This window comes from Crassostrea angulata, chromosome 5, assembly GCF_025612915.1.
Source record: "Crassostrea angulata isolate pt1a10 chromosome 5, ASM2561291v2, whole genome shotgun sequence".
Taxonomy (NCBI): Eukaryota; Metazoa; Mollusca; class Bivalvia; order Ostreida; family Ostreidae; genus Magallana; species Magallana angulata.
The window spans coordinates 56,695,289-56,707,646 of record NC_069115.1 but is presented as its reverse complement, the minus strand read 5'-3'; positions in this window follow the sequence as shown (position 1 = coordinate 56,707,646).

Below are 12,358 nucleotides of genomic sequence, written 5' to 3'. Positions count from 1 at the left end.
ACGGGTCCTCTAGCCATGTTTTTATCGCATGAAATGACGCTGCTGTAGTACCAGCCATATTGACTTTTTGATAAGTAATTGTTGTTGAATTGGGCACCCTAGGCTTTTGTCCTTGTGTTTAAATCTATCTTTCCCCAAACTGAAACGTTATATAGATTACCAAACATTACTTGTATGTTTTTATTTCAGATAACAACTCTTAAAGTCATATGCTGAAGTTTCCTTCCTGAAATCGATATGCAAGTTCTCTGAAAGATCGTCATAAATAATCTAAAATAAATAAAATCTTAACGTTAGGAAGACACTAATGGCTCAAAAGGCGAAAATTCAAAAACTTCGTCCGTTCGGTTAAAACGGACAGATCGTTTCATGACAGTATCACTTATATTGTTCAGAGCATACGGAATGTACCCGTTGTTGGCTCTTTCATTTGCTTTGATAGTCAGACAAACATTTGGATCAAATGGAAGTCTGCTGCTTTTCTTGGGAGATGACGGCAGGTCGTTTTTGATGACGCGGCTGTAGCGCGCGGCCTTTGCCATTGGTCGTCTGGGTGTTTCGTCACATAGCGCCTTTGTTTCGTCTTTCTCGCGAATTTCCTTGTTTCCGCCTTGAAGTTTGAGAATTGATTTCCTTTCTTTTGATTCACTGTTTGTATTAGATGTCAATCTGGTCTTTTCTCCCTCTTTTGATATAGCGGTTTCTTTTGGAGTGATTCTCACAGGCGGCGGCTGAACTTTGACCTTTGGCGACACCGGTTTGGATGATGGCGTAATAGGCGTAATGGAAGGCAGTATTTGGTCGGGGTCTGTGGGTGAAGCTTTATTAACAGTTTCATTTGGTTCTTTTTCTTTCACATAATGTCCGTCATTCGAATGTGTCACTTTTATCGGAATCACTGTTTCCTCAAGTACATCGCTGTACTTCACTTTCCCGGTGGAAAATCCGTACATTCCGTAGGAAGTTCCGGTGTTTGAGAATAAGGTGTCGGCAAACTGTAGACACGTTAGATCTGTAACGGACGCCTTGGTCGGCCCCATGTATTGCTCAGGGGCCTTTGGATCGTGTCTGTTAGCCATGGTCGGCACTGACAAGTCTATAGAACTCTGGGATCGGCTCAGGGCCCTCAGCCCCAGGACATTGCTCGTCTTCCGTTTTAATCGAACAGGGCTGTGTTTTGGAAGACGGTGCCCAGGCATCGGTAAATAACCCATGTCGGAGAACTGGAAATGGAAACTCTGCAGGGCGTTGATGGAGTTTTTCCTGCCATCGCTTAGAGCCGCCATGTTGCCTAGATCCACGGACTTTCGGTAGTCCACTCCGACCGTCTCTTTTTGGCGCTTGATGGCGTTCGCGATCTCTGGATGGAGACGCGGGGCGCCTGTTTTCGTGGATTCGGGATGACTGAACAGTTTCATACCTTTCATGTTCAAAAGAACTCCACCTGACGAATCAAAAACACATCTCAGCAATCACACACTTGAACAAATCTAGCTCACATTTGTAGAAATTTACAGACTCTACAGAGCTCCATTCAGAATCTGGCACAAGGACTCATTCCATTGTTAACAACCACCATTAAAGCTTGCGCACGTCTTGTGTATATCCAGGGAATCCCTTATTTATCCCCGTAGTCCTCTTTGGGTGGGTGACCTCGGTCATATATTACTCCCCGTTTTATTATTCTTTCCTCTTTTATAGTACTTCTGCAATATATACAACGTTGTCCCCGGCAATCACACAACAACACGAGATGTTCCCAACTACCTACACAGATTATCTCTAGACAGGCTTTTTTCTTCCCGTCTTCGTTGATTTTAATGAACCTTATATTGTAAATCCAAGTTGTACAAAGTTTCGCATGCAGTTCAGAGACTAATTTATCACGCGCTGTGTTTTTCTGTTGTGATCGTTGAATGTACCTGCTTGGATTTATCTTTGAATTAATTCATTTGACCCTGATTTCCAATCACAAAATAAACACATACACGTTCAATAAGATTCCTTTTCGATAACCAAAACATCTGAACAAAATCTCTTTTTAAGGGGTGATTTTTGGCCACTGAAGTCCTACAATTTGGATGCTCTTTCGGGGTAGTCCAGACTCCTCCTACAGGATGACAATAGCAGGATATCACGATTTCAGCATTAATCTCTACATGAATTCAGAAATCAATCAACGATCGAACGTCCCAAGTTTGGCTCCTATTTCTTTTTTTCTCTCAAGCAAATATGGTTTACGCAACTTAATCAAACGAATTAAGAGTTCAATATCGGGAGGCTCCCTCTGATACCTGTGTCAACAGGTGTGCAGGAATCCCACCTGTGTCACAACAGGTACATCGTACAACAGGAGAGAGGGAACAGCAGCCTGACCGCGGGACAGCTCTTCTGATAAATATACATATATACCTAAACAGGTAACACTGCGCTATAGTCACAGCAACCTGGCGTTAGTTTCCCGTCCAAATCACGGCTACAGGTAAGTCTTTTAACCGAGTAACGGGGACCAGCGTCACAATGGGGGTTTCCGCTGCCTGGAACTCCCGCCGTCCTGTCTATTATGGTTGGTTGTTGTCACTCTCTTTACCCCTCACAAAGCAGCGCTCCGAGTTTTTCCCTGATCAAACAGTGTTTACAAATTGTCTGTTCAGCGAAGAAGAGTAAAATAGAAACTTGCAAATGACTGCCGTGACCAGTCAGAAAAGGTCTTTATTTCATATTGTAAGATGTCATTCCGCAATAGAATAGCAGCTCTATGTACTGTCTTGAATAGGTATCCCAAATTGGAAAACACAGCGGCGCTTTAATGCTCGGAGAGACTTTCAATGACCATATTTCGTGATTACGATGGAATATTCCATAAAGGGGACAAAAGAAAAGACGAGGCAATGGATGGATCCTTTTGCCAGAAAAATGCAGTGATAGAAAACAAGAGGGCCCCAACAGGTCACGCGGGTTAATGTCGTCTGCTTTTGGGGGTTTCGGTTTTGTTTGTGTTACAGAGGATCAATGATACAATACTTATTATATTGCTGTGTTAATCGTCGAAAGTGATTTCCTTTCTCCAGAACCGCAAAACAATTACTTTACTCCGTATGCACAGATAATAGATCACCCATTACCGCACCCTACGCAAGTTACGAATCCATTAAAGTCTTGAATCAAATTGAATACCATATGCAATCTTCATTTTTAGTTGAGCACCTTTTCATTTCCTTCGCTACACTTTTTCTATGTTAAACTCCAATCAATTTCAGAAATTGGTTTCCTGGTGTAAGCCTCAGGATAAAAATGTTTTACAGAAGGGTAAATATGTAAAATCACTGAGATCAATCAATAAAAATATCACTTTGTCATCCTAGACATTTATCTACTGATCAAAAGTCGACTTTCATTTCGGGAACTCTACTCACATCCCCAGATTGAGTGCAGCTAGGCCGGTGTGAAATGGTCCCAGTATAACGTTATCAGTCCACAGTTGAACCGGATTAAAAAATGAAAAAATAGGGGGGGGGTAAAAAACGCACCCTCCTCTTAGCCAAAGATAGCTGATTCCCTGTCGATGATTTATTACAGATAGACACAGTGTTTACTTCTGCTGTGAAGTATGTCCCACTAAGTCCCAATATCCATGTCTATATTTCTTCTTATACAGTCCTGCCCTGTTATTGCATATTAGCCGCATTACACTCAATAGAAAGAAATTTGTTTTGACAAAGTTTTATAAAACACCATTATTGCACGGATGTTTTACACAATAACGCAATTCAGCGACATCAAATGAAATTTCCTTTATACGACCAGTCAATCAGTTTAAATGAACTGTTGATCGGGGTATGAGAAAGTGCTTGTCCCGACCCTGTACTCTTACATATAAACCGTGCTTCACGGCGTTATGAGCGTACATCTTCTGATGAGTGGAGATTGGAGATATGCTTGTTTAGTTCTTGTGACGTTTGAAGTGACTAAAGTGACTAATGGAAGCGACTAATCCCCAATTCCATCATCAGAGTGATCATGATCTCTAGGAATGGCCCGAAATGGATGTACTCAGTTTAAAGTGATAACTTGCTGGGTTTTTGTTTTAATGGCAAAATTAAACAACTCTTTTAAACAGGTTTTGGGTTTATTTAATCATGTACAAAATGTCGAGTTTATAAATATGATTTGTACTTTTAAAACCAATTCTCTCTCATTTTATAGATTTTCGAATAAAAAAAACCGACGACAATAAATGAATAAAATTTCCCAAGAGCCGTGAAGGTTTTTTAAAAATCGATTTATTAAAAGCATGTACGTACTGTTATCATAAATTTATAGGACCCAGATAACTAGCTACAGAAACTTGGTGCAAAAATTTATCTATTATATTTAAACCCTCGAAAGCAGTCATCGGAAGTAAAATTCAGGTGATAGATGATTTAAAAAAAAATAATTTTAAAAACAGGTACGTTAGAACATCTTATAAATGTTTTTTTTAATGACGCAGTTTAAATAAGAGAATGCTTCACTACAACATGACCTTTGCGTGACCTCTGGAGGACTAAAATGACACTTTGAAGAGGATAATGTCGAACGCAAATAGAATACAGGGACCCTAAAGTCAGGCCCGGGACAGAATCGACAGGTCAGTCACAAGAGTCGACGGTTACAAGGGGGTTCGTGTTCCAGTCCAAACAAAACATTCCACGGAATTAGCTGAAACATATAGGATGTGACCCCCTGAACTCTAAACACTGTGAAGGGTATCCGATTCTTACGGCAATAGTCATCTCTTAAAAAGAAAACAAACAAGCAAAGATTAATTATTCAATTCAAGAAAATCATCATTTTGATATAAAAAGAGAATAACAAGACACCGTGAAAATTAAAGTTGACTTGTTATCAAAATTAGACACATTTAAAAATCTTTTTAATTCCGTTATTTCTTTTTTTTTTGGTTACATAATCTCAGAGAGGTAAGGAAATGTGATTCCTCCATTGCTACAGTGACCCAGTGTGACAGAGACACCTGACGCAGGTACACAAAGTGTTCAATTTACTGGACATGCAAGAGGGTCTCGGCTTCAGCGCCCAAACACAAAACTCGACCCAGAGAGCGGGGTATTATTGTTGTGGTGCTTTGATGTGTATCATAAAAAGCCAGGAATTCAACACTCGGCAATCAGTAAATGTTTGCTTATTAACAATTAAGTCGATTATTACTTCAGTTGATAAAACGGAAGAATTCTATTCGCAAGGAATTTGTTCTTGTATCTACATGATCAAAACAAATACTTGACTGTTTTGTATTGTTTACATTGTTGGAAACGAAAATATTAATAATCATGAAAAGATCTTAAGATCTATCTAAAGACATGTCCTAGGATATGTCTTAAGACATATCTTTGACCACTGTAAGACATACATGTATCTTAAGATGTATCCTGAATTAAGATATCTTAGGTAGACCAAATTTCCTGTTAAACAATAAAATACATGAAAAGGTATTTGAGTATTGTGAATGTATATCATAAACATATATACTTGAATATTAAGCAATTACATCTTCAAGCATTTGAAATGAGTTATTTGAGTCACCAATTACGATTGTTTATTTTATTTGCTCGATTTTGTCTCGCCCATTACATGTTTATACGTTTAGTAAAATGCATGAAATATATATACATGTATATATATACACAGAGTTTCAAACACTTCAACAATAAATGATATAAAATCGAACTCGTGTAACTCAAGGGTGGGAGGGGTCGGGATTTTTAAAGCAGGAAAATAGGAATTGTCTCTGCGTAGTGGAAAATTTCGGTTCTTCACGTGAATCTGCTATGTTAAAACTGTACTGCTTTCATGCATATCTTACCAAGGTAGATGTAGACAATGGCGTGTACATGCATATACATATGAATACATGTCATAATATTTATGATGTTTTCATCAAATTTAAAATGTGTGTATTTTTCTTTTTCACACAATAAGATTATTTGGACATATCAATGATATTTTCAATCAGATACATGTATAATTCGCCGCATATTATTTTCTTGATGAAATGCAAATTACAAAAGGCTCATTTAGATCTACATGTAAATATAATGTAAGACGGAAAATGTTTTGGAAATTTAGAAAACGGATGTTGTTCAATGTATGTAATATTAGCCATTCGTGGATTGGGGGAGGGGGTTGAATTCAAACTAAATAAACTCGCAAAGTAAAGTTACTGAAAATAGCCTCCCCCTTCTCGACAAGCAAATTCAAATCTTTTCCCTCGTTACCACCTCCCCCCCCCCCCCCCCCCCACACACACACCCCGTAAAAGTTTCCGCAAATAATTCATTCATACATTGTTTGTATTATTTTGTAGACTCAAATAAAACTAAAGAAACATGTGGGTATATTCAGTGAATCCATCAATGCTGTATCTTTCGATAACATCCATATACACGTGTATTTAGATCTATTGTTTGTGTGCTTATTCATATCCCAAAGTACTACGACATTGTGTATATATATATCAGTTCCTCTTATTTTAAGAAGTGATGGTTCACAACCTCTATGTTTACTGTTGAGTTTATTGATGATAAGACAATACAAAAAAAAATGAATTAACACGGAGTCCCCCCCCCGCACTTTTATGGGACCATGTTAATTGAATTGAAAATAAGGAAATAATCAGTGAAATTGAAGTTAAAGGTATACCCCCCCCCCCCCCCCCCGGATTAGGATTTTGGAAATTTGGAAAGTAACCTTTTCCTTTCCTTTTTTTTTTTTTTGCTTGTCAAGATTTTTTGGATGAGTCTGCCCCCCCTTTCAAAAACGATGCTATGTGCCTGTTTTAAAAGGTGTCGTAAGTTGGGAAGGCTTCGAGAAACTCTCTTATGACTAAAATATGTCAAATATGTCTTATGATAAATCTGGGACATGTCTTAGTTTTAAGACAGCTTCATGAACATGCCCCCTGGGTTCTTAAATTTCATGCCGATTTCGCTGAATAACTCGTTGTTATTTAAAGTAGTCCGAGTATCGCACTACGTCATAATACGGATTTTACAATATTGGTTCGACCTTTACAAAGCGTTTTTGATACCCGGTATATAGATTTTGCTCTACATCGCTGTTGTAAACAATGGCAATAATAAGCAATTAGAACGGTAATATATGTATTCTATGAGAGATAGAAATTATTAATGTTGAGAAACTCGATTCTGTTAAAGTAAAATGAAAAACGAAGTTTCTGATTAACCAGGATCCCAGGTATGCTTATATCTTCTTTGTTTTGACCCCCCCCCCCCCGAATTTTTATTTTTCTTTTACTGAAACCGGTTTAAATTTAGAGACAGAAGCCATTTCGAATCTAATCAATTGTCAATTAATTAATGTTTAAATGATATCTAACATTGTTGACAGATCTAGGCAGAAAACTGTAGCAAAATGTGATTTTTACGGATTTTTTCGCCAGGGTCTACTTGGTTTAGAGCTTATAGCGTGAAAAGTAATCCGTCAACATATAATTTATTTTACCAAATCTTTTTTCTAAGATGTCAATCTTTAGAATAAACACCATGAATTTAAGTTTGAGTCCATAAAATAGTAAAAAAATTACCAAACGCGATACTAGCATTGCATTTTTTGTATTCTATTTTGATACATCAAGTCCATAAAGTGTACTTACTTACAAAAATTTGCGCAAAATTATTGATGAGATATGGCTTAAATAAATATTTGTACTCTATTTTGTATGTTCAGTTCTAATTTTCCCAAAATTGGTAATTATTTTTAGGAAAAACGGACGTCTGGCAAATTTCATAATTGTCAATAATTTTCGCAAGGGGGTACACCCGTCTGAGAGGTGATAACAAACAAACTAGCATGTAAACATACATATTTTCTTTTGGTATTGCTACAATGTATATTTATCATTTAAAGCTAAGCTTTTAATGATTGAGCCCATTTAGTGCCGAGTATAGGACTACCTTAAATATTCAAGAATACTTTATATTTCGTGTTTATTATCTCGCTGTTAATTAAATTCTTCGTTCAAAATATTTTTTAAGTTACTTATCCATTGAATGCTTACTTTGGATATTGTCGGACCAATTGCATACCACGCAATAGCGTTGTAAGAAATATTTTTGTATCGCTTTAATTAAAACTACCATATACGCTCTAATAGTATATATTTACATTCGCAACTGTATTTGGCTGATATACAGCGACCGAGGGCTAATATAGGATGCGATATAAAAATTGCCACGTAATAATCTATATATATAATGCTATAATATATCAATGATATATTTTTATTACATGTAACAATTTTGCCCGAAAAATAGGGAAGAGCACAGTCGGGGAATTCATTTTTTTTTTAGTTGTGAAGATCTTGATAAGCAAAATAATTGCCCGGAGCTTACAAATAGCAACCGTTTTCTAGATTCGAGATAATATACATTAGGTCTAACTTGTATTTCGACTAAGCAAATTAATATGGAAATGCACTTGCTACAAAATTTGATGCCTCCTTTCCCTCCGTGATTTTAGATATTTAAAATATTATGCTCTGCATCATCTGATTTAGAATAAGACTGTAAAAGCTAGCTTTTCTGGTTTATAATTTTTTAATATCAACTGAACTGATCTCTTCATGTATGTAAAACCGGAGGTACTCGAGAGGCGCCCCCCCTCCATTTATAGTTTTGGATCCATTATATTTATGTAAAAAGAATCTGCATCGTCCTTTTAACCTTAAATCTGTAAAAGTTTAAGCTTTAGCAGTCCTGAATTTAGTTTTTAAATGATTGCATCACTTAGTAAGTGGAACAGGTTTAACATTTTTTGACGTCGTAATCATGACGTCAAATACGGAAATACGACAATTTTTGGTAGAATAATCAGAAACATATAAAATAAAATAGCAAAAAATCTAGCGAGAACACATATACTTTTTTTTTTACATAAATAATTTGTAAATCACGTTTTCTTTACACATAGAGTTCGTTGATAAATTCGTCTAAATTGTTTAGAAGCTATTTGCAATTTTTCAAAAAAAAAAAAAAACTCCATCTCGAATATATAGAGAAATATGTCATTTTACTATAAATTATATATTTCATTAGAAAAGCGTCAAAACAGCACTTCAAACGATACTAAGTTTAGAGCGGTATTGCATACAAATAGCGTTGGCAAAATTGATAAAAAATTTATATAATGAACTGTGTATCCTAAATAACGACTTGAAAAATTTTCAGGGTATGTTTTCTCGTTTAACATTAAAAGTGATTCGTTGTCCATCAGACTATAAAACCAGACTATAATCAGAAAAACATGCTAAATCAGCATCGTTTTGGAAGGAAGTTTTCATACATTTATCAGATGTGTTGATATACTTTTATTTTTCAGTATCTTAACCATCCTAATATAGGCATTTTCCCGCCTTATTCCCCCTCATGCCCCATTCTTCTTTCAACGTTTTCCTCAAATATATTAATGAGCAGAGTTGCGGGCAAAGTGCGACAAAGAAATAAATGGTGCTTTATTCCCTTAAAGTGACATTACACTTCCAGGCTCGCAAGTCGCTAATGACGTTTTTAATAAATCATACGTTTCTACTGTTGCCGAGGCGCCCCCTAAAGGCGAGAGTGTCCCTGGCCCGCGCTCACTGCGTACAGAGTCATTTATACGGACACATGTCAGTTTCCTCACACTCCGGGCTTGGAAACAGATTAACGTATTCATATTTATAAAATGATCAATAAGTTTATTACATAATCTGCGATTTCTCCCATCGATTTCGCTTTATTTTGCTCTTCAACGTTCTAGAGTGGGATTACTATAATCTTAGTTTTTATACATATCTTTCTTAATAAACTTGATCGTTTATCTTTTGCGACAAATGTCAGCGTCTTCAACGAACACGTTGACGTTTTCTGGTAAGGTTCATTCATTTGAATCATGTAGAAATGCCGAGCTTCAAGCTAGAACGTGGGAAAAAGAAACACTGTAAGGTTCCTCGACACACCAATATTTTATTCAATGGATTAATAAAAAATCTTTTTTCAAATATGATCTCACAATACAGAGACTGATATCGGCTTAGTAATTATCTAATTTCATTATTATGTATTTTTCAGTGAATTTGGAGACATTGTTTTCACTGCAAAAAGGTTGTTTTAAATTTTAAAAATTAGTGTGAATGAATGCGTAATATAACTTGTAACAATTACATGCCAAAGATGGTCTGATCAAGATTTTTAGTTTGTTAATTAAAAGAAATATTTCTAATAATTAAAATTGTTATTCTTTCATATATTTGAAATCTATGGATACAATCTAAAGAATAGCAAATCGTCACATAAAGCGCTTTAAGGTAGTCCTATACTCGGCACTAAATGGGCTCAATCATTAAAAGCTTAGCTTTAAATGATGAATATACATTCTAGCAATACATATACAAAAGAAAATATATATGTTTACATGCTAGTTTGTTTGTTATCACCTCTCAGACGGGTGTACCCCCTTGCGAAAATTATTGAAAATTATGAATTTTGCCAGACGTCCGTTTTTCCTAAAAATAATTACCAATTTTGGGAAAATTAGAACTGAACATACAAAATAGAGTATAAATATTTATTTAAGCCATATCTCATCAATAATTTTGCGCAATTTTTTGTAAGTAAGTACGCTTTATGGACCTGATGTATCAAAATAGAATACAAAAAATGCAATGCTAGTGCACGTTTGGCAAGTTTTTTACTATTTTATGGACTCAAACTTAAATTCATGGTGTTTATTCTAAAGATTGACATCTTAGAAAAAAGATTTGGTAAAATAAATTATATGTTGACGGATTACTTTTCACGCTATAAGCTCTAAACAAAGTAGACCCTGAAAAAAAAATATGTAAAAATCACATTTTGCTACAGTTTTCTGCCTAAATCTGTCAACAATGTTAGATATCATTTAAACATTAACTAATTGACAATTGATTAAATTCGAAATAGCTTCTTTCTCTAAATTTAAACTGGTTTTAGTAAAAGAAAAAGAAAATTTCGGGGGGGGGGGGGGTCAAAACAAAGAAGATATAAGCATACCTGCGATCCTGGTTAATCAGAAACTTCGTTTTTCATTTTACTTTAACAGAATCGAGTTTCTCAACATTAATCATTTCTATCTCTCATAGAATACATATATTACCGTTCTAATTGCTTATTATTGCCATTGTTTACAACAGAGATGTAGAGCAAAATCAATACCGGGTATCAAAAACGTTTTGTAAAAGTCGTACCAATATTGTAAAATCCGTATTATGACGTAGTGCGATACTCGGACTACTTTAATATCAAATAATAATATTTTACACACACAAAAAAAAAAAAAAAAAAAAAAAATAAAAGAAACGAGAATGCAAAATTTTAGAAAATTTGCAGTTTTTTTCACATTTTAACCGTTTCCGATTGAAAAAACTGATCCTGATTAAAATTATTTAAAAAATTGATATTTTACAAAAATACTGCAGTTTAGTTTGAGAAAATTGATATGCAATATTAGATTAATATAGGAAAAAACAATTTTACAGCTAAACCTGAATTTGTAGATTTTATCCATATGTTATAAAATTATATAATTTTTAACCTAAAAACCTATTATAGGTTATAAAAATCTACAATTCAATGAGTGATTTTTTTTAAAAAATATTATTTTGTCAAAAATGTTTTTAAGTTTATCTGGCCGTCTTTGACATGTATTTATAGATATTTACATTATGCATCAATTTATACCAAAGTGTTAGCTCTGCAATAGTCAAAAACGATTATTCTGGTTTCTATTAAAACGTACAAAAAATCATATGAAATAATTGAAAGCCAATATTAGTCTCATTTTTGCAAAATCATATTTAAAGAACTGATTCTTTATGAATTATCGATCCAGCAAATAATGCACTGGTGTGTCGATCCACCTTAAAAATGCAGATTACGAGTATCATGCATGATTCTAATAAACAAAATCCAAGATATGTGTACCTGGTCCGGTCATGACGGACTATCGTATTCCAAGTATGTGAGAGCCAAACAAAGTTTGACAAATTGTTGGTCCTGATTTGGTGCCAGTAACAATGTTGTGTGTTCCGTCAAAGAGCGCGTCGGACGGGTTTTTTGCTTATAAAAAATATAGATTGGGGCACACTACAGTACGATTTTTAATTAATCTTCACAGTTTATGAAGTGTAAACTTTCCAAAACGAGTATTAATTATCTGGTTTTTGTTGCCAATGAATTCATTCTTGTAATAACCATTACATCTGTGAGAAGAACACTTAAAAGATTGAACTTCCGTAAGTAAAGTTTATTTACATACGCGTGAG